This window comes from Taudactylus pleione, unplaced genomic scaffold, assembly GCF_031769625.1.
Source record: "Taudactylus pleione unplaced genomic scaffold, aTauple2 ptg000573l, whole genome shotgun sequence".
NCBI lineage: Eukaryota > Metazoa > Chordata > Amphibia > Anura > Myobatrachidae > Taudactylus > Taudactylus pleione.
Genome location: NW_028284975.1, coordinates 7763301 through 7783735, shown reverse-complemented (window position 1 = coordinate 7783735; position 20435 = coordinate 7763301). Strand labels below are relative to the sequence as shown.

General features: G+C 44.9%; 1 long non-coding RNA gene across 1 annotated transcript in view; it reads right to left on the bottom strand.

Annotated features, from left to right (window-relative positions):
• Window positions 1-887: 887 nt before the first annotated feature.
• Window positions 888-20435, bottom strand: part of LOC148481594 (uncharacterized) — a 192190-nt gene continuing 172642 nt past the window's right edge. Inside the window, exon 3 of the long non-coding RNA XR_015871897.1 lies at window positions 888-1004. This is a non-coding gene — a long non-coding RNA (uncharacterized LOC148481594). The remainder of the gene's footprint in view (window positions 1005-20435) is intronic.

Here is a 20435-nt window from a genome sequence, read left to right as displayed (position 1 = left end):
CTGCCCATGCACATTATCCATTCTGCACATGTGCAGAAAAGGGTCTTTTTTGTGATCACTTGCAGTAGGGCCAGACACAAGGACTGTTCAACAAAATGGGTGGGTCCATTTTGGAGATGGGCTAAGCCTAGGGTCTGCACCATCAGATGCAGACTTCCTGGACCCAGTGGTCCAGTTCTGATGGCCAGGCTGAGTAGATTTCGACTTACACAGCCTTGCCAAAGCAGCAACCATCGTGACCAGGTCATGATAGTGAGGACAAGGCAACCTCTACAGATTGCTGTGCATGCAAGAAATGTCGATTTCCTACAGACACTGCCTGTTGCTTTTGAATTTTAGTTGGATGGTATTGTACAGCTGCTTTCTTGTGGCTCTGCAATACTGTCCATCTCTGAAACAGGCCCATAGGCTGTGTAAGAAATCACATCTGCAAATGCAATAGCGTACAACTCTAAATCTAAAAATGTATGTAAATTGATTGTGTAATGATTTCCTTAAATATGCCGGAGCTTAGATAGTGATGTTGATAATAATAATTAATTAATGTCACACAAAAATAAGGAAACTAAAATAACTTAAGATAACGCATTTTCAAGTTTTGTCAGTACTCACGCTGGTTGGTGTACAGTACCTTGATGTGCTTTGGGCAGACCACTGAGATGCACCAATGCAAAACCTAGGTGTCTTTTACTATGTATCAAGAGCACTTTGTAAATGTGTTTCACAGTAGGCTACAGGCAATATAAACATTGGATAAACATTGGATAAGTTTTTCCTCATCTCTTCATATTTAAAAAATATAATTACTCTTTTGTAAATTGTGGCTTTCAAATCTACGAATTTCACAGTAAGATAATAACAAAACAATCTACGGAGAACACCTTTAATATTGCACTTTCAAGACGAAAATCATTTCTCAGAAATATTGATATTCTATTCTGGTGTGAATAAATTGTTTCCTTAGATCCACTGGAGTCTGCTTTCAGTCTCCAACAATGCTCCATCTGTAACAGAACAATGAAAATAATTAGTAAGCAGACACATTAATATTCAAGTGGTTAAGTACAGATTGTGCTGTTCTTCATTTTGTTTTATTAATGGTTTAAATTAAGATGATTAACTATCATTCAAAAAATGGGAGATATATTATTCAAAGGGTCTTCTAGTAAAAGGATTCCATATGATTTCTGAAATAGTTTCTGTGGTTCATGTCAACTTGGCAGTCCAGTAAATTTTATAATGAAGTACTAATTTAATTTTGTACACTCCATAACTGATATTGAGGTCAATTCTGAGATGTATTAAAGTCGTCCTCAATTTAACTGGAGCTGCATGCACAGAGCTAAGGGCGTGATTCACAGAAGGACACAGTGCCGATGCTCCTGCAGTTGACCGATGTATTGCTATTGTGCATGCACAAAAAGTTGGGGAAACCCTTACTGAGCACTCGAGAATCCAAGTGTTCTATGCTGCTCAGAATTGTGTTTGGCATCACTAACACTTGAGAAGGGGTGTGCAATCCCCGAGCATTTCAGGGTGGAGACTTGGAGGTGACCTAAAGTGTTTGCAAAGAAAGGCTGTTTCATGTACATGTTAGGGGAGTGTCACGAGGATGTCTGGGAACGCTGCTGCATTCCCAATCGCAAATCCAATGCTTCAGAGGCCATGTTAATTTGAATTTGAGGAGAGCAGCTAGAAGAGACCCTGTGCTACTGCAATGTTGGAGTGCATTAACAACCATCTCTGAATCAGGCACTAAATACTGAAATTCACCCATATGCAGAGTTGTGCACATCTATGTGATTGTACTGCCCTAATTTAACCGCTGCGGACATAGCTGTCATCATTGTCAGCACATTTGCATCAGCTCTATATCCGTTACAAGATAATTAGTTAAATCTCTGCATACTTACAGCTTAGCACATGTCCACAACATGTCTGGATGCCCTGTTGCTATAGTTCCAAGTTATGCCTATTCAGCCATATGTGGAGTTGTAAAATGATCATTTGAGCATGTTCAGGACTAAAATTCACAAGATCCATCCATAAAATTAACTTTCAGCATGCAGTCCCATAACAGCCCCATAGACCGGACTTTAATACACTAGCGTATATGTTAAAAGTGAAAAGGCGAAAGTTTTAGTTTCATTTAAACTGTGATTTGGCTGTATTCTTATGAAATATCCACATAGTATGAATTATTTCAAACATGGAGGAATAATGATTAATAATTAAACTTCATAGGTTATCAAACAGGTACAAACTAGGGGTGTGCACCGGCCACTTTTCGTGTTTTGTGTTTTGGTTTTGGATCTGGATCTTTCTTCGTGTTTTGGATCTGGATTGGTTTTGCCAAAACCACCCTTCCGTGTTTTGGGTTCTGGGTTTTGTGTTTTGGATCTGTATTTTTTTTAAAAAAAGCATAAAAACAGCTAAAATCACAGAATTTGTAGGTTTTTCTGCTCCTATGCTATTATTAACCTCAATAACCTTAATTTCCACTCATTTCCAGTCTATTCTGAACACCTCACACCTCACAATAGTGTTTTTATGTCCAAAAGGTTGCACCGAGGTAGCTGGATGACTATGCTAAGCGACACGAGTGGGCAGCACAAACACGTGACCCATCTAGGAGTGACACTGCAGTGGCAGACAGCATGGCAGTTAGAAAAACTAGGCCCCAAACTGTACATAATGCAAAGAAAAAAAAGAGGTGCAAGATGGAATTGTCCTAGGGCCCTCCCACCCACCCTTATGTTGTATAAACAGGACATGCACACTTTAACAAATCAATCATTTCAGCGCCAGGGTCTGCCACACAACTGTGGCTGAAATGATTGGTTCGTTTGGGCCCCCTCAAAACAAGCTGGCAATTAATGTGTCCCTGCACAAACTGGCTCTACGGAGGCAAGATGTCATCCTCATCCTCCTCATCCACCGATTCCTCACCCTCTTCAGTGTGTACATCCTCATCCTCACAAAGTATTAACTTGTCCCCTCTTGAATCCACCACCACAGGTCCCTCTGTACCTTCTGGAGGCTGGTCTCCCTGGAAGAGCTGATAATTCATTTTGATGAACATCATCTTCTCCACATTCTGTGGAAGCAACCTCCTACGCCTTTCGCTGACAAGGTTCCCGGCTGCACTAAACACTCTTTCGGAGTACACACTGGAGGGGGGGCAACTCAGGTAAAATAGAGCCAGTTTGTACAGGGGCCTCCAAATTGCCTCTTTTTCCTGCCAGTACAGGTATGGACTGTCTGACATGCCTACTTGGATGCTGTCACCGATGTAATCCTCCACCATTCTGTCAATGGTGACAGTATCATATGCAGTGACAGTAGACATGTCAGAAATTGTTGCCAGGTCCTTCAGTCCGGACCAGATGTCCAAACTTGGTCCTGCCTGCCCTGCATCACCGCCAGCGGGTTGCTTAGGATACCTAAGTTTTTTCCTGGCAGCCCCAGTTGTGGGAGAAAATGAAGAAGGAGCTGTTGACGTGTCACGTTCCGCTTCAGCTGACAGTGTTTTCACCAGCAGGTCTTTGCACCTCTGCAGGCTTGTGTCGGCCGGAAAGAGAGACACCACATAGGCTTTAAACCTATGATCGAGCACGGTGGCCAAAATGTAGTGGTCTGATTTCAACAGATTGACCACCCTGGAATCCTGGCAAAGCGAATGAAGGGCTTCATCCACAAGTCCCACATGCCGAGCGGAATTGCTCCGTCTTAGCTCCTCCTTCACTTTCTCCAACTGCTTGTGCAAAAGCCTGATGAGGGGAATGACCTGACTCAAGCTGGCAGTGTCTGAACTGACTTCACGTGTGGCAAGTTCGAAGGGCTGGAGAACCTTGCACAACACGGAAATCATTCTCCACTGTGCTTGAGTCAGGTGCATACAACCTCCTTTGCCTATGTCATAGGTGGATGTATAGGTTTGTATGGCCTTTTGCTGCTCCTCCATCCTCTGAAGCATATAGAGGGTTGAGTTCCACCGCGTCACAACCTCTTGCTTCAGGTGATGGCGGGGCAGGTTCAAGAGTGTTTGCTGGTGCTCCAGTCTTTGGCACGCAGTTGCTGAATGGCGAAAGTGGCCAGAAATTTTTTGGGCCACCCAAAGCGTCTCCTGCACGCCCCTGTCGCTTTTCAGAAAATTCTGCACCACCAAGTTTATTGTGTGAGCAAAACATGGAACGTGCTGGAATTTGCCCAGATGTAATGCCCGCACAATATTGGTGGCATTGTCAGATATCACAAATCCCCAGGAGAGTCTAAGTGGTGTAAGCCACTGGGCGATGATTTCCCTCAGTTTCTCTAAGAGGTTGTTGGCGGTGTGCCTCTTACTGAAACCGGTGATACACAGTGTAGCCTGCCTTGTAACGAGCTGGCGTTTCTGAGATGCTGCTACTGGTGACGCTGCTGCTGTTGCTGCGTAAGGTGATACATCTACCCAGTGGGCTGTCACAGTCATATAGACCTTAGTCTGCCCTGTTCCACTTGTCCACATGTCCGTGGTTAAGTGGACATTGTGTACAACGGCATTTTTCAGGACACTGAGGACACTTTTTCTGACGTTTCTGTACAGTCTCGGTATCGCCTGCCTAGTGAAGTGGAATCTAGACGGGATTTGGAACCGGGGACACACTACCTCCATCAATTGTCTAAATCACACTGCACTAATGGCGGATACCGGACGCACGTCTAACACCAACATAGCAGTCAAGGCCTCAGTTATACGTTTTGCTTCAGGATGACTGCTGTCGTACTTCATCCTCCTCGCTAAGGACTGTTGGAGGATCAATTGTTTAGTAAAAGTAGTGGTGTTCCTACTTCCTCTCTGGGATGATGAACGACTCCCAGCAGCAGAAACAGCAGCAGCGGCAGCAGTAGGCGTAGCAATGCAGGATCCTCCGGAGGAATCCCGGATTGGAGAGTCAGTCATGCCAGTGACATGGCCTGCAGGACTACTTCCGATCCTGACTAAGGAGGAAATTGATGAGGAGGGAGTTGACGGTGTGGTTTGCAGGCGCTTGGATACAACAGGACAACGGGATTTAGGTGTCCCTGGACTGCTTACGGTCTTAGCCAAAGTTTCTGAACTTGACAGTAACTTTTTATGAACGCGCTGCAGGTGCCGTATAAGGGAGGATGTTCCTAGGTGGTTGACGTCCCTACCCCTACTTATTTCACCTTTACATATGGTACATATGGCAAGACAGTTGTTGTCCGCATTTGGATAGAAATATTGCCAGACCAAAGAGGTGGAATGTTTGGTCTTCTGCCCAGGCATGACCGTGATGGGCTTTTTCATCCCACAGACAACAACTGTCTCCCCCGGAGCCTGATTTAAACAAACCACATCACCATCAGAATCCTCCTCGCCAACTTCCTCCTCCGCGCAAGCTACACCAGTATCCTCATCCTGTTGTACTTCAACAGTGACATCTTCAATTTGCATATCAGCAAGTGGACTGTGGGTGCTCCTTTCAGCACTTGCAGGGGGCGTGCAAATGGTGGAAAGAGCCACCTCTTCCCGTCCAGTGCTGGGAAGGTCAGGCATCGCAACCACCACCACACTTGGACTCTCCTTGGGGATTTGTGATATCTTCTTAGAAAGCACAGTCCTTCGCTGTGCTTTTGCCAGCTTAACTCTTTTGATTTTTTTAGTGGGAGGAGGGCTTCCATCGTCATGTGAAGCTGAACCACTAGTCATGAACATACTAGGGATCGACCTTAGCCGTTCCTTGCCACTCCGTGTCGTAAATGGCATATTGGTAAGCTTACGTTTCTCTTCAGCTGATTTAAATGTCTTTTTCAAGGTCATTTTCCTGAACTTTGCCATTTAGGATTGTATGTGCCCTCTTCTATGACATTGGGCATCGGCCTTGGCAGACGACGTTGATGGCATGTTATCGTCTATGTCATGACTAGTGGCAGCAGCTTCAGCACTAGGAGGAAGTGGTTCTTGATCTTTCTCTATTTTATTTTTATCGGAGAAAGTTTGGTCCTCCATTTATGTTATATCGATTTGATATATACGTGCGGCTAAACACAGAAAATAAATTTTTTTTGGTTTGGACTGGAGTGTACTTTGGGGGTTACAGCACCCTTTAACGGTCAAGCCAGCTGGCCCTTTACTTATGACACAGGCGCACGCTTGGCACTACTTTGTTGATGCACGTGCGGCTACTGCGCACACAATTCACAAACACAGAAAATAATTTTTTTTTTGGTTTGGACTGGAGTGTACTTTGGGGGTTACAGCACCCTTTAACGGTCAAGCCAGCTGGCCCTTTACTTATGACACAGGCGCACGCTTGGCACTACTTTGTTGATGCACGTGCGGCTACTGCGCACACAATTCACAAACACAGAAAATAATTTTTTTTTTGGTTTGGACTGGAGTGTACTTTCGGGGGTTACAGCACTCTTAACGGTCAAGCCAGCCGGCCCTTTATGTATGACACAGGCGCACGCTTGGCACTACTTTGTTGATGCACGTGCGGCTACTGCGCACACAATTCGCAAACACAGAAAAAAATTTTTTTTTTGGTTTGGACTGGAGTGTACTTTCGGGGGTTACAGCACTCTTTAACGGTCAAGCCAGCCGGCCCTTTACTTATGACACAGGCGCACGCTTGGCACTACTTTGTTGATGCACGTGCGGCTACTGCGCACCCAATTCACAAACACAGAAAATAATTTTTTTTTTGGTTTGGACTGGAGTGTACTTTGGGGGTTACAGCACCCTTTAACGGTCAAGCCAGCCGGCCCTTTACTTATGACACAGGCGCACGCTTGGCACTACTTTGTTGATGCACGTGCGGCTACTGCGCACACAATTCGCAAACACAGAAAATAATTTTTTTTTTGGTTTGGACTGGAGTGTACTTGCGGGGGTTACAGCAACCTTAACGGTCAAGCCAGCTGGCCCTTTTTCTTATGACACAGGCGCACGCTTGGCACTACTTTGTTGATGCACGTGCGGCTACTGCGCACACAATTCACAAACACAGAAAATAATTATTTTTTTTGGTTTGGACTGGAGTGTACTTTTTGTGTTACAGCACCCTTTAACGGTCAAGCCAGCCGGCCCTTTACTTATGACACAGGCGCACGCTTGGCACTACTTTGTTGATGCACGTGCGGCTACTGCGCACACAATTCACAAACACAGAAAATAATTTTTTTTTAGGTTTGGACTGGAGTGTACTTTCGGGGGTTACAGCACCCTTAACGGTCAAGCCAGCCGGCCCTTTACTTATGACACTGGCGCACGCTTGGCACTACTTTCTTGATGCACGTGCGGCTACTGCGCACACAATTCACAAACACAGAAAATAATTTTTTTTTTGGTTTGGACTGGAGAGTACTTTCGGGGGTTACAGCACCCTTTAACGGTCAAGCCAGCCGGCCCTTTACTTATGACACAGGCGCACGCTTGGCACTACTTTGTTGATGCACGTGCGGCTACTGCGCACACAATTCACAAACACAGAAAATAATTTTTTTTTTGGTTTGGACTGGAGTGTACTTTGGGGGTTACAGCACCCTTTAACGGTCAAGCCAGCCGGCCCTTTACTTATGACACAGGCGCACGCTTGGCACTACTTTGTTGATGCACGTGCGGCTACTGCACACACAATTCACAAACACAGAAAATATATTATTTTTTTAGCACTTGGGGGGAACACCCCTGATGGACAGAGCACCCCCTGGACAACACTACAGCACCCCTTTAGGACTGGGACACTGCACAGGACTTTGGAGTGGACACAGCCCCTATGGAGAACTGACTGCACAACACAGTCCAGCCAGCCCCTATGGACTTTGAACTAGTTGACACAGCCCCTATTAACAACAGCAGCACAGCACAACACAGCCAGCCCCTATGGACTTTGAAGTAGTGGACAACAGCAGCACTACACTACACTACACTACACAGCCCTAACTCCCACCCTCCCTCTTCACTGTCCACAGCCGAGAGAGAAAATGGCGCCGACGCTGGTACCTTATATAGGATCCAAAACCCGCGAGACTCGGAAGGCGAGATGATGACGTTTTGCCTCGATTTCAGATCCGAGTCAGGCGGGAAAAGTCAAGCCTGACTCCGATCGGACTCGGATCGGGGGGGCTCGGGGGGGTTCGGATTTCAGAAATCTGAACCCGCTCACCCCTAGTACAAACACTAAGAACCAGTGCAGGAAGTCCTAGGCTATACACTTAAAACACTAGTCATTTTATGGGAGATGGAATGGGATGTAGTCACAATCCCAACAGCAAAATGCCACCTAGGGATTTATAATGGGTGTTGAAATACCGATGCCTACCATAATCCCGATGCTGGAACGCCAAGGACTCCATCCCGAACTAAGGTAAGTCTGGGGCACCCTTAGTGTTAGCCACGGTGGGGGGTTAGGATTAGGGAGTCTAGCAAGGTTAGGGTTAGGTTTATGGTCAGGCACCCCTAGGGGGGAGGGTTAGGCACCCCCAGGGAGAGGTTGGGGATAGGCACCCCCCCGGGAGGGTTAGGTTTAGGGAGCAGTTTAGGGGGTTAGGGTTAGGCAGGTAGGTTAGGGTTAGGTACTAAGAGGGAGGTTAGGGTTAGGCACAACTAAGGGAGGTTTAGGGGGGGACAGGTGAGGTTAGGGTACTTACTGTCGAGATCTTGATCCAGTCGGACATCGGCTGTCAGGATTTGAACCGGCAGCTAAACAGCTGCCAGCAGTTCAATCCCATTCCAATGGAACTAGTGATAGGGAGGAAATACAATTGCTACAGTCCATTTTGGCTACAACCAGAGCAACTTCAGAATGTCTTGCTAAAAGAAACATATTTCTAGAGGAAATTCTGCATGAAACAGCAGAACAAATTAAAGTTTTGGATAATGAACTTTAGTATGTATGTGCTATGATTAATTAGTTGCAAGGAATGTTGCATAATTTTCAAGTGGAAAAAAATGCCAGAGAACAAAAACTTCAGTGTAAAAGAAAAGTTGCAGAATCTGTAATAGCTGAACAAATGTTTAGACTTATTACATTTGAAAATATAGAGAGCAAGCTTTTGGAAAACTACCAATCTAAAACTCCTTCTTCTCCATTTTTGAATAAAGACCAATGTAGCAGAGAAAAAGTCAACAGTTGTGAATAAATTAGATATCGCAGAGGAACACAATGTTGAGGATAGTACTATAACCTTGGCCACAGAGGAGAAGACAGTGCTAAAAGTTAATGAAAGACCCACGAAAAGTTACATTAAATCCTCAATGCCAAAAATGATGAGTACTGGATATGGAATTCAATGGTTTTAAACGTGCTGCAGAAAATGAAGATTCTGACCAGCCAATAGAAATTGACTGTCTTGAGAATGGTTCTTCTTTATTCAAAGTGTCCACTCTCAGAAAGCAGTCCTGGTATCTGAAAATGTATCTGGTGTTGAGAGAGTCTTTGAAAAAGTCTTCTCCTAAAGACAGAGGCCCTGATTCAGAGCCGCTCACTGCCACTGCCCGTACGCTGGGATAGTTGATTTTTTTGGTTCTCCGGCCAGAGAACAACCCACAGCTTGTGCGAGCGGCCAGGAGACCATCGCGATAATCGCGACCATCGACCTTGCGATGAGACCCTATGGTCACCATATAGTAGGAAGTCCACTACTGACATCAGTAGTGATGTCAGTAAGACCTCCCTACAAATGCCAGGTGTTCCTATGGGAACGCCTGCATTTGTCCAGCCACCCACCCTATCCGTCCACAAAATGGGGCAAGCTGTCACTCACCATTGACAGCCGCCCTGTCTTGTTGTGAGCCCCATAGCAACTGAACTTTAGTCACTCGGCGGGGCTCGCGCACGCCGGACACAGCGCATGCACAGTGCCTAAACATTGGGCCGCTTGCGAGCGCACAGCACTTGCGAGCGGCTCTGAATTAGGGCCAGAGTCAGCAATATGCAAGCTAAGAACAAGCTGGATAGTACGATAATAAAAATTACTCATTTGGAAAACAACTCTCTGCAACTTGGAAGTGGGAAAAACAGAAAGGGAAACAAATTTGGCTTACACTCTGGAATTTGATTCTGGCCCTGCAGATACAATTGACCCATTTATAAGTGGTGGGTCAAGGCTGCAAAATGCCCCAAAAAAACTTGTTCCAGAAAATAAAATTCTTTGCAGTGACTTTCAGTTCCCTGTTATTATTATCTATGGATGTGCAGTCTTCCCAAAGGGTTCCAGTTTTAGAGGATAACGCAGTACCTAAACTTGGTGATCATTTGTCCCATGATGTAAAGTCACAAGACTTACAGATGACTATAAGAATATCTTGGCTTCTCAGGATTAGACTCTCATGTTACCATGTGAATAGAATGATATGGATTTGACCAGGTCACACATTTTTGCTGTTGAGAGCAAAACCTTGCAGGAAGTTCAAATTGAGTGTCTTGGGAAGAGTAGTGCTCTTGTACATGAAATAGTGACTTTATGCAACAAATTCAGTACTTATGATGCAGCTGAATTGGTTTGTGAGGAAATTAATTTAAGTGGGTCTCACACTGCAAGGTGGGAAAACTCCCAATCTAAAGAAAATCCTCTATTTATGAATAAAGTCCAATGCAGCAGATAAAAAGCCAGCAGTTGTGAATAAATTAGATATCACAGAGAAACACAAGGTTAAGGATAGAACTGTAAGCTTGGCCATAGAGTGTCACAACTCATGGATGGATAGTGGATGCTAACCCCTACTTAAGGGTTCAATGAAAGCCAGTACTGATGTGCTGATTCTAACGTACCGACGTTATTCACCAGGGAACCTCACAAGACATTTGGACTTAGCTGTGTACAACACGCAGGTCGCAGCCCTCAGAGTTGGTTCCCTTGTACAGGTGCTGGTGTTCTTTGGATCAAGTAGAATACAATACAGGCATATCATGTAGTAAACAAGCCTGATCAGAACCAAATGGAAAAGATAGTACCAAGAAGCAGACAAAAACAGGTCTTGGAGAATAGCCAAGGTCAAAACCAGAATACAAGTGCTGTACCAGAAAGAAGATAGAATCAGGTCATGAACAAGCTGAGGAACAAGCAGGCAGTAATCACTGGGAATGCTGGAGTATGGTTTAGGAGCCTCTATTCTGGCACCAAAGTGTCCCAAGGAACCTCCTTATATAGGAGGAGATTTGAATTTGGCACCCAAGTGTCATCACCAATGGTGTGCCTGGCCCTTAAAAACATTCTCTGAGTGGCCCATGTGGCTCTATGGGAGCCGCAGCCACTGACCGGAAGCAGGGAGAACTAGCCGCCGGGTCCGCATACAGCATGCCCCAAGTGGCTGCATAGAGGGAGAGCCAGTCAGACCCAGCTGCAGTGGGAACAGGGAGCCACCCACCAGCTGCCCCATAGCACACCAGCACTGCTGGTCCAAGGAAATAGATACCAGGATCTGGCAAGCTGTTACATAACCCCCTCCTCTAGGGGTAGGCACTGAACACCCCACAAATGGCTTATTAGGGAACTTCTGGTGGAATTTCCAGAAAAGTTGAGGTGCAAGAATATCCAAGTTCTTCACCCAACAGTGCACATCAGGACCATATTCTTTCCAGTCCACCAGAAATTGGACTGTATCTCGAGAAACTCTGGAGTCTAAAATTTGCTTCACCTCATACTTCTCCTGATGATCCACTGAAATAGCTGAAGGAGGGTCACAGGTACTTGAAAACCAATTCAGAACCAGCCATTTCAAGAGGGAGATGTGGAAGACATTCAGTAACCTAAGCGTTTCAGGCGATACACCACTGGGTTGATTACTTGGAGAATCTGGAATGGCTCAATGAACCTGGGAGCAAACTACATTGTGGGCACTTTCAGTTGCAGATTTTTGGTTGACAACCAGTGGTAAATTTACTAAGAATCGAGTCTGATTGAGTTTTTTTTTCAACTCAGTTAGCATCACCGAAACTTTGGTGATCTGAGGCTCCTGAAACTCAGATATTTACCAAGAAGTGAGTTTAGCTGGGAGTGACTTGGCCGATGGTGAAGTAGATCGAGATAGCTCCCCCGAGTAGCAAGTTTTGAAGGAGATTACCCCCCCAAGATTGCAGTGTTTTTTCTCTACAAAACACTCCGGAACAAGCAGCCTGCACATATCAGAGAGATATGTGAAGGCTGCTTGTGTGTTGTAGCTGTAATAAATGGGTTAAATGTAAAAAAAAAAAAATTACGTAGGGTCACCCCACCAAAAAAAAAAAGCATAACCAGCCTGGAATGCACAGCCAGTTGTGGCTCCTAAAATTTCAGGGAACAAAACGTGTAGTGTTCCTCCATATTTTAGTAACCAGCACCTGGCTGCATGGTCTGTCCTGGGTTTAAATGTAGGAGTCCCCCTATATTTAAAACCAGCACCAGACCCAAACTGACCGGGGTGTAATGCCACAGCCAGGAGACCCTATTACCGGGACTCCAGGGCCAAAACATTAACACCCCAAGCCAGTCAGCCCAAGCCAGGGATATAAGGGGATGGGGACCCCCCAAGAAGGGGCCCCCTCTCTTCCAAAACTCCAGGCTTGTGCTGAAGCCCGGGGCTCTTTTCCGCACCCCTGGGCTGTGGGTATGGGGGTAATAATGTGTTAAATAGTTGAAAACTATTGTAATTTACAGTGGAACAACAGGTGCCAGCATGCCTTCCCTTTGGCACTTGTGGAACTACAAGTTCCAGCAGGTGACCGGCACTTGTACCTCCACTGTAAAATAAATAGTTAAAAAAACACAGTACACACACACAACATATACAATAAAACTTTGTTACACACCTACCTACCTCACTTACACATACTTACCTGCTGCCATCTGGTCTGTCTCCTTGTCCCCATAGAATCCATTTGGAGTACCTGGAATAAAGATCCTATACTCACCTCCATCCTTGCACTGGTCTCCGTAGCATCCAGGGGTCTAGGCAAAATAAAAAAAAGGAACCTGCTCCATATACTTACTGTAACGGTGTATTGTGTGACCACATACACCGCTACCCCCGCTCCTGACTGATCATTGTGAACTGTCAGGAGCTGGCAGCCAATCAGCGGCCGCTAACTGTAGAGCGCCGGTGATTGGCCAATCACCAGTCGCTCTACACTTCTCAGCCGCTGATTGGCTGCCGGCTCCTGACAGTTCACACTGATCATTCAGGAGCCGTGTAGTGATGTATGTGGTCACACACAGGGCCGGCAACAGAAATCTTGGGGCCCAGTACAGTGATCTCTCTGGGGGCTCCCTTTTGACCCCCTCACTCACACATATCTCCCCTGCATTTGCCAATAAATGTGTAGATAGATATGAGCCATTCAGTGACTATCAGATACTCTGGACTGGGTGGGACTGTCATCCAGGAAGGGTCAGGTGTCTGTAGATGTAGAGGGACTGGAGTGGTGGTGTTGCAGTGCTGCATATGGACAGTATAGTGCTGCCTGTGCTGTCAGCAGTCTGTCACTGTGACTCACTGTGCCTGGAATCCCGTGTTTACTTTGCAAATCCTGCTCCCCCCATCTGGTCCTCTACTCCTCTTAAATTTCCCGGGCTGTGGCGGCAGTGGAGAGCTGGTGCGCGGCACAGCATCATAACATCACGGGTCATGATGTCACTCGTAATATGCACAGTGCTGGTACAGACCGGACTAAGTCAGTGATGGGGGTAACCGGGTGGTGGTGGGGCTGCTTAACAATTTATTTTTGCCTACAAGCTATTGTACTTGTGCCGGATGGGCGTCCAGACCATTATTAGGTGCTGCTTACCCGTTTTGAGCCGCTGAACCTCGGGGCCCCTCTGAACTTTGGGGCCCGGGACCGGTGTACCCATTGTACCCTCCTGTCGCTGGGCCTGGTCACACACATACACCATTACAGTAAGTACTGTATATGGATCAGGTTCCGTTTTTTTATTTTGCCAAGACCCCTGGATGCTACGGAGTCCAGCACTCCTCTCACGGGCAGAAGGAAAGGACAATGCAATAAACCTAGCGATAACATTCCCTTCAGCAGAATACTGCTTTTATACCTAAATTCCGGGTCTGACCCAGAGGTTGGAACAGGGGCCCTGATTCAGAGCCGGACGCTCTGACAGAGCGCTCGCTTTGAATCAGGGCCGTCCTTTTTGATTTTTAGAGCGGCCTCCTGGCCACTCGTATAGCTGTGGGTGACCACCCACAGCTATAGCGAGCGGCCAGGAAGATGGTCGCGATGGTCAAGACCATCGCGACCATCGGGCTTGCAATGAGACCCTTGTGGTAGGGTCTCATTGCCGCAAGCCCTAGAGTGCTTTCGGCTCAAACAGAGCTGAAAGCACTCCCACTGACATCACTTGTGATGTCAGTGGGGCCGGCCCTAGACGGTAGGCGTTCCCATGGGAACTCCTCCATCTGGGCAGCCATGCCCCCAGCACGCCTACCAAAGGGGCCGTGCTGTTACTCAGCATCGATAGCACGCCCCCTTTGGTACGAGACCCGGAGCGACGGTTTGCCCGTCGATATCCGGGTCTCGCGCATGCGCACAACGGAGCCGGCTCCATCGTGTGTATGCGCACTGGGCCACCATCGAGCTGCTTGCGAGTGCTCAGTGCTCACAAGCGGGTCTGAATCAGGCCCAGGGTTCCAAATCGGATCAGACCCGGAATTTAGCTGGCACTGACCCAGGATATTACAGAGTGGGCACCATTTACATCGGAGTCGGGTCTGCAGTGACCAAGCTTTTCCGGCATTGAAGCGGACGCTTGGAGATTACGTAATCTCCAAGTGCCACTGAAGCCAGCCAATCGGCTGACATGCGGCACGATCCAGGTCATCGTGACCCGGATCACGCCGTTTACACTGCAGGGTTTCACAGGTTATTCCCATGTGAAACCCTGCAATTACCTGTGTTGGATTGCCGGGTCACTCGACCCGGGAATCCAACCCTGTCCCCTTTTATACCAAGGGTTAACCCTGCAATAACCCGGGATTTAGGTCTGGTGTAAAAGGGGTATAATTTACCCTACTGTGTATTACTGCAAGTAACACATTGTGTTACTTAATTGAATAAATATTGTTGTATATACTTCTGTGCACATATGCTTGTGCTGTGCTCATGTCTTGCAGCTGCCAGCTTGTCTAGCTCGGTTCTGTTTCCCCATGTGTTTCATCTGTGCCAAACACAAATATATTTCTTTGAGTTTTAGGTTAATTTTATGAATATAGATGACAAGTAATCCCCAGGGTTCTCAGTAATCCAACTAATTACTGATTTTCTAATATTCCCAGGAAGTCTCAGTTGAGTTAAATCCCCAAGAAATATTTGAAAAAAATATAAAGGCATAACATTCCTCTTCCTCTGTGAACATACAGTACAGTATATGAATACGAAACAGTTTGTTAATCAGCTTATGAAATCTTTCATGATACCTGTAGCCCTAGCACCTGTAGATTCTTCTCTCAGCTATAGATGCTGGTACTAATTAATTAGTTTATCATCACACAAACTCTGAGTCCATATAAATAAGAAGCTGTCACATTGGGCCTGACTGATGTAAGGTAATGCTGCGGCAGCTGTGAATTTGTATGCAATGGGCGTGCAAACAAATGCAAATGCCGCAGCCTTCGGATATGTATTGATATGCCCGGAAAATGGTTGTGACTCAGTTTGAGTTACCACCTGCCCGTTGCCACCCACAAGGAGTCCCTGTTTGTCAATCACTTTGCAAATAAATCCTCTCTGTGAGCTACTGTACTACAAAAATGAAGCTTGATGCATACACAGTGCTACTCAGACACATATATAGATTACAGATAATCACTCAAACTGCCTAAACATTGACAGTGCTTCCATTTCTGAAATCAGGCCCATAGCTGTCAATATTTTAATGTAGTGTCTAAGGACACTTTGCAGCTGAACTTGTGCATCATTCTCAGCTCATCTCATATGAATCTGCAGACCTTGGAGCAAAACAATCCCCTTTATGGAATGATTTTTCAATGTGATTATATATAAATGTTGTACATAAAATACTCATCTTAAAATATAAAGCCAGAAAAATAATAATAGATTGATAAAATACATCTAAAAGTTATTTTATTTTGCAGTTGCCAAATGCTGTAATATACTGATTATTCTCAGAACACCAATTTCTGGGAACAAATCTCTTAAACCTTGCTCTGTGTATATAAATTAGGTAAAGTTGGTAACCGTGAGCAGTATTGGTGACCACACTCTGAACCATACTTGCCAACTCTCCCTCATTGTCAGGGAGTCTCCCTGAAATAGTAGCAATCTACTTGACTCCCTGAAGAGTTCATCAATCTCCCTGATTGCACCTTACCCCAATTATGGAGCTGTTATATTACTAAAAAACAGAGATATATACATTCAAATGGGATCATTAGTATAATTTCCATGCATTGGTTATAATGCACAGTGATCCCTATGGCTACATGCATTTTCTGATAAGTATCAGTGTGTTTTTAACTTTTATCAACAAGTAGATCTTGCTTTGGGACTCTTTTACATTTGGATGTAAGTCAATTTTATGACACGCCTCTCAGCTGTAGCAGTACATGCCCACTTTATCGCACGCTCATACGTGGTGCTTTCAAAATCTCCCTGAAATGCTGTTTCAGAAGTAGGCAAGTATGCTCTGAACTAGCATGTGGTACCATTAAGCTGCTATTGAACCTACATGGCACTAGCTCTAACAATGTTACTGTGCAGGCGATAGCTATCAGATCCTTCTCTCACTATGGGCCGTATTTATCACAATCCACATCTCAGATGCAGATGTGATAAGTTCATCAGGATTCACAATGTGATTTTGAATACATTGCAAGGGTGTATCCAATATTGCACGCAGGGACAGAGGGCCTGATTCAGGCTGGATCGCAATGCTGCGTTCGAATTTTGCGCATGCATACAAGACGCAGTATGCGTGCCAGTATGCGTGCGAACCAGGCGTACCATCGGGAATGCGATCGCAGCCAGTACGCAGACCCTCCACTCAGTGATTGACAGGAAGTGCCGTTTGTAGGTCGTGATGGATGGTTGTCTTGCGAACGCAGGCATGTCAGGGGCCAGCATAAATTATTCACAGCGAACCCATATGCAGCCTGAAGTTTAGCAACTTCTGTGGCAGTGTCATGTCAACCACAAGTGTGCATGCAGCTCCAATGTTACTCGATGATACTAATGACTTTGCATACTTGCACAATAGTATGGATGTGAGAAGAGGGTAAGGGGGCGGCATTATGTAATGGTGGGTGTCTGCATCTTGTGACGGCAGTGCAAATGCATTCATTAGCAAATGTATGCAGTGGCCGGTTGCATGTGAACGCAGCATTGCAATCAAACCTGAATCAGGCCCAGCGCTTGCAGGAAAGCTCTGTTCCTGGGAATCCTCTCCAAACACTTCTCAGGGTAATTTATGCAAAAAATTTGGTTTGGTTCCCCCTTTAAGCTGATACTTACCTACATGGTGAGTTCCTCTGTGCCAACCGTCAGCTGATTGCTGACATCCTGCACTGTGACTCCGGCATCTGACTTGTGCTTTAAACTGAGATGCCAGTCATAGAGCAGGATCCTGGTGATCAGCTGACTGAAGCCACAAAGGTGCTCACCGGATCCGGATCACCGATCAATGGTTCCCTGGATGCAGGTAAGTATATATATATATATATATATATATATATACTGTATATATGGACAAAAGTAATTGGCCACACCTGTTAATTGTTGAAATTAGGTGTTTCAATCAGACTCGTTGCCTCAGGTGTACAAAGTCAAGCACCTGGCCATGAATTAGTCGTTTTGAGGAGCTCAGTGACTTCAAGCGTGGTACTGAGATAGGTTGCCACCTTTACAATAAGATGGTTAGCGAAATTTCATCCTTGCTGGATATTCACGGTCAACTGTACGTGATATTATTAGAAAGTGGAAGTGTATAGGAACAGTCAACGACTGCTAAGGCATATTTTCCATAAAAGTTGCCAACGCTCTGCTGATTCCATAGCTGAATAGTTACAAACTTCCACTGGCATTAATGTAAGCACAAAAACTGTGCAGCTGGAGATTAATGAAAGCACACCGACACTGGACTGTGGAGCATTGGAAATTTGTGCTGTGGAGTGACGAATCACAGTTCTCTGTTTGGCAGTCAGATGGGCAAGTCTGAGTTTGGAGGATGCTGGGAGAACGTTACCTGCCTGACTGCATCGTGCTAGCTGTGAAATTTGGTGGAAGCGGAATAATGGTATGTGCTGTTTTTCACGATTTGGGCTAGGCCCCTGATCTCAAGTGAAGGGTGATCTTAATGCCTCAGCATACCAAGACATTTTGGACAATACTATGTATCCAACTTTATGGCAACAGTTTGAGGAAGGCACTTTTCTATTCCAACATGACTGTGCCCCAGTGCACATTGCAAGGACTATGAATTCCTATCTATCTATACACCTTAAATGTCGCTATTTAGCGTTATAAGTCGCACAAGAAATAATTGCTTTCCAGACTCTGATTGTGGTTCCAAAGCACAAAAAGATATCATTCACCAAAAAGCAGATAGTTACACGCTGTTATCTAAATACAATTAGAGCAAACAGATTATACAATCAATAGGTACAGTCGAATACATACGCATGCGCTATGGATCCAGATTTCTGGCATCAAAGGTGGAGTCTCCATCAATACCAAGAATATGATGACTAGCTAACAGATTCAGAGAGCCTGCTTATGCACTCTTACAGAGATAGGCAATACAATAGATCAAGTTGGCATAATCCCATTGGTTCTTCTTCCTGGTTCTTCTGTTACGATGCAGTTCATAGGTCAGTTTGTATTGTAATTGTTCAGCCTCCAACAGCTTCTTTGTGTCTGTTTTCCCGCCGAAGAACAAGTCTAAACTGGCTAATTACATTACATTTACAGAGTATATTTCAATGCCTATCTATGATCCATAATTTGCAGATGCATGTTGCGCTTTCCTCACCGATGGAACCGGAAATCTGCAAATAAACAGTGGTTCAGAATGGCACCAAACATGGTCTGCTTATCATGTACTAAACCTGAGATCTTAAATACAGTCACTTTATTACATAATTAATAATGAATAAAACCTTGGATATTAACCTTAAATGCTAGGGAACCTTCCTATGTAAGTGTGCAATGTGTAAGTGTAAGGATAATAAGAAAAGATGCTAGTTAGCGTTCTCGACTACGTATTTGTGGTGTACACCATGGTACGTGTTTTGCAGGGTTGTTCATATTATATGTTTTAGTAAATGTATGTATTTATATAATGAGGACTTTTAACATTGTTCTATTGCGTGGGAATCGCATGACGCTACATAATAGCACCGCCGTATGTACTGATATTGTGGGATTCGCTAAAATGGCGTTGTGCGGCCATTTGCAAAGTGGCATCTTGTTGCCATTCGCAAAATGGCATTGTGCAGATTTTAATTTTTAACAGATTCTGTCTCAGCCAATTATCTGGCTTCGACAGTCCACCCTTTTATAGCAAACAACACGCTATCACACTCTGATTTTAAAATTAATTTAGGCTTACACTATGACATATTATTTAATGTTATATTATGGGATGGCACAAGGTGATTCTTAAACCATCATGTGTCTCTGGGAGGGACATAAAACTACCCTTATACGCACACCGCGGATCTTGGAAGATCATGGGAGAGATGTGGGGATGCATCTAACCTATAAAGGAAGTCTTGAAGGGAATTTGGACTTACATTATTTACGATGTTTAAAATAACATTTCATAATACATTTCATGCATTTCTAAATCTATACAACATCTGATGATACATTCTAGTTAAGGGTTGTAAAGCAGTCCTTCATTTACCTCAGTATTCATATTGCTACTACTGACCACCATCATAATTTCATTCATTCGATCTACCTTATCTTTACATTTTTCACATTTCAACACAGTAGGAACACATTTGACACATAAGCCAATTACTAGGACAACCAATATGAGATCAGGAGTTTACCAATGCTAGCAACTATTTCCTGGACCCACTCTCCTAGACCAGAGAACCATTTCACTGGGTTCAACCATGAAACCCATTCTTCTACAGTCTCCCATACTTCAGCCACTAAAGCATTATGGTTCTTCTGAAATTCCCATTTCAGCTGCAGAATTTCGTCCATTGTCTGGTCTATCATCTCCTTGGGGTCACTAGTATCATTTGTAATATACAGTCAGGTCCATAACTATTGGGACATTGACAGAATTTTCATATTTGGCCTCTATTCACCACCACAATGGCTTTGAAATGAAACAAACAAGATGTGCTTTAACTGCAGACTTTCAGATTTAATTTGAGGGTAATTACATCCAAATCAGGTGAATGGTGTAGGAATTACAACGGTTTCTATATGTGCCTCCCACTTTTTAAGGGGCCAAAAGTAATGGGA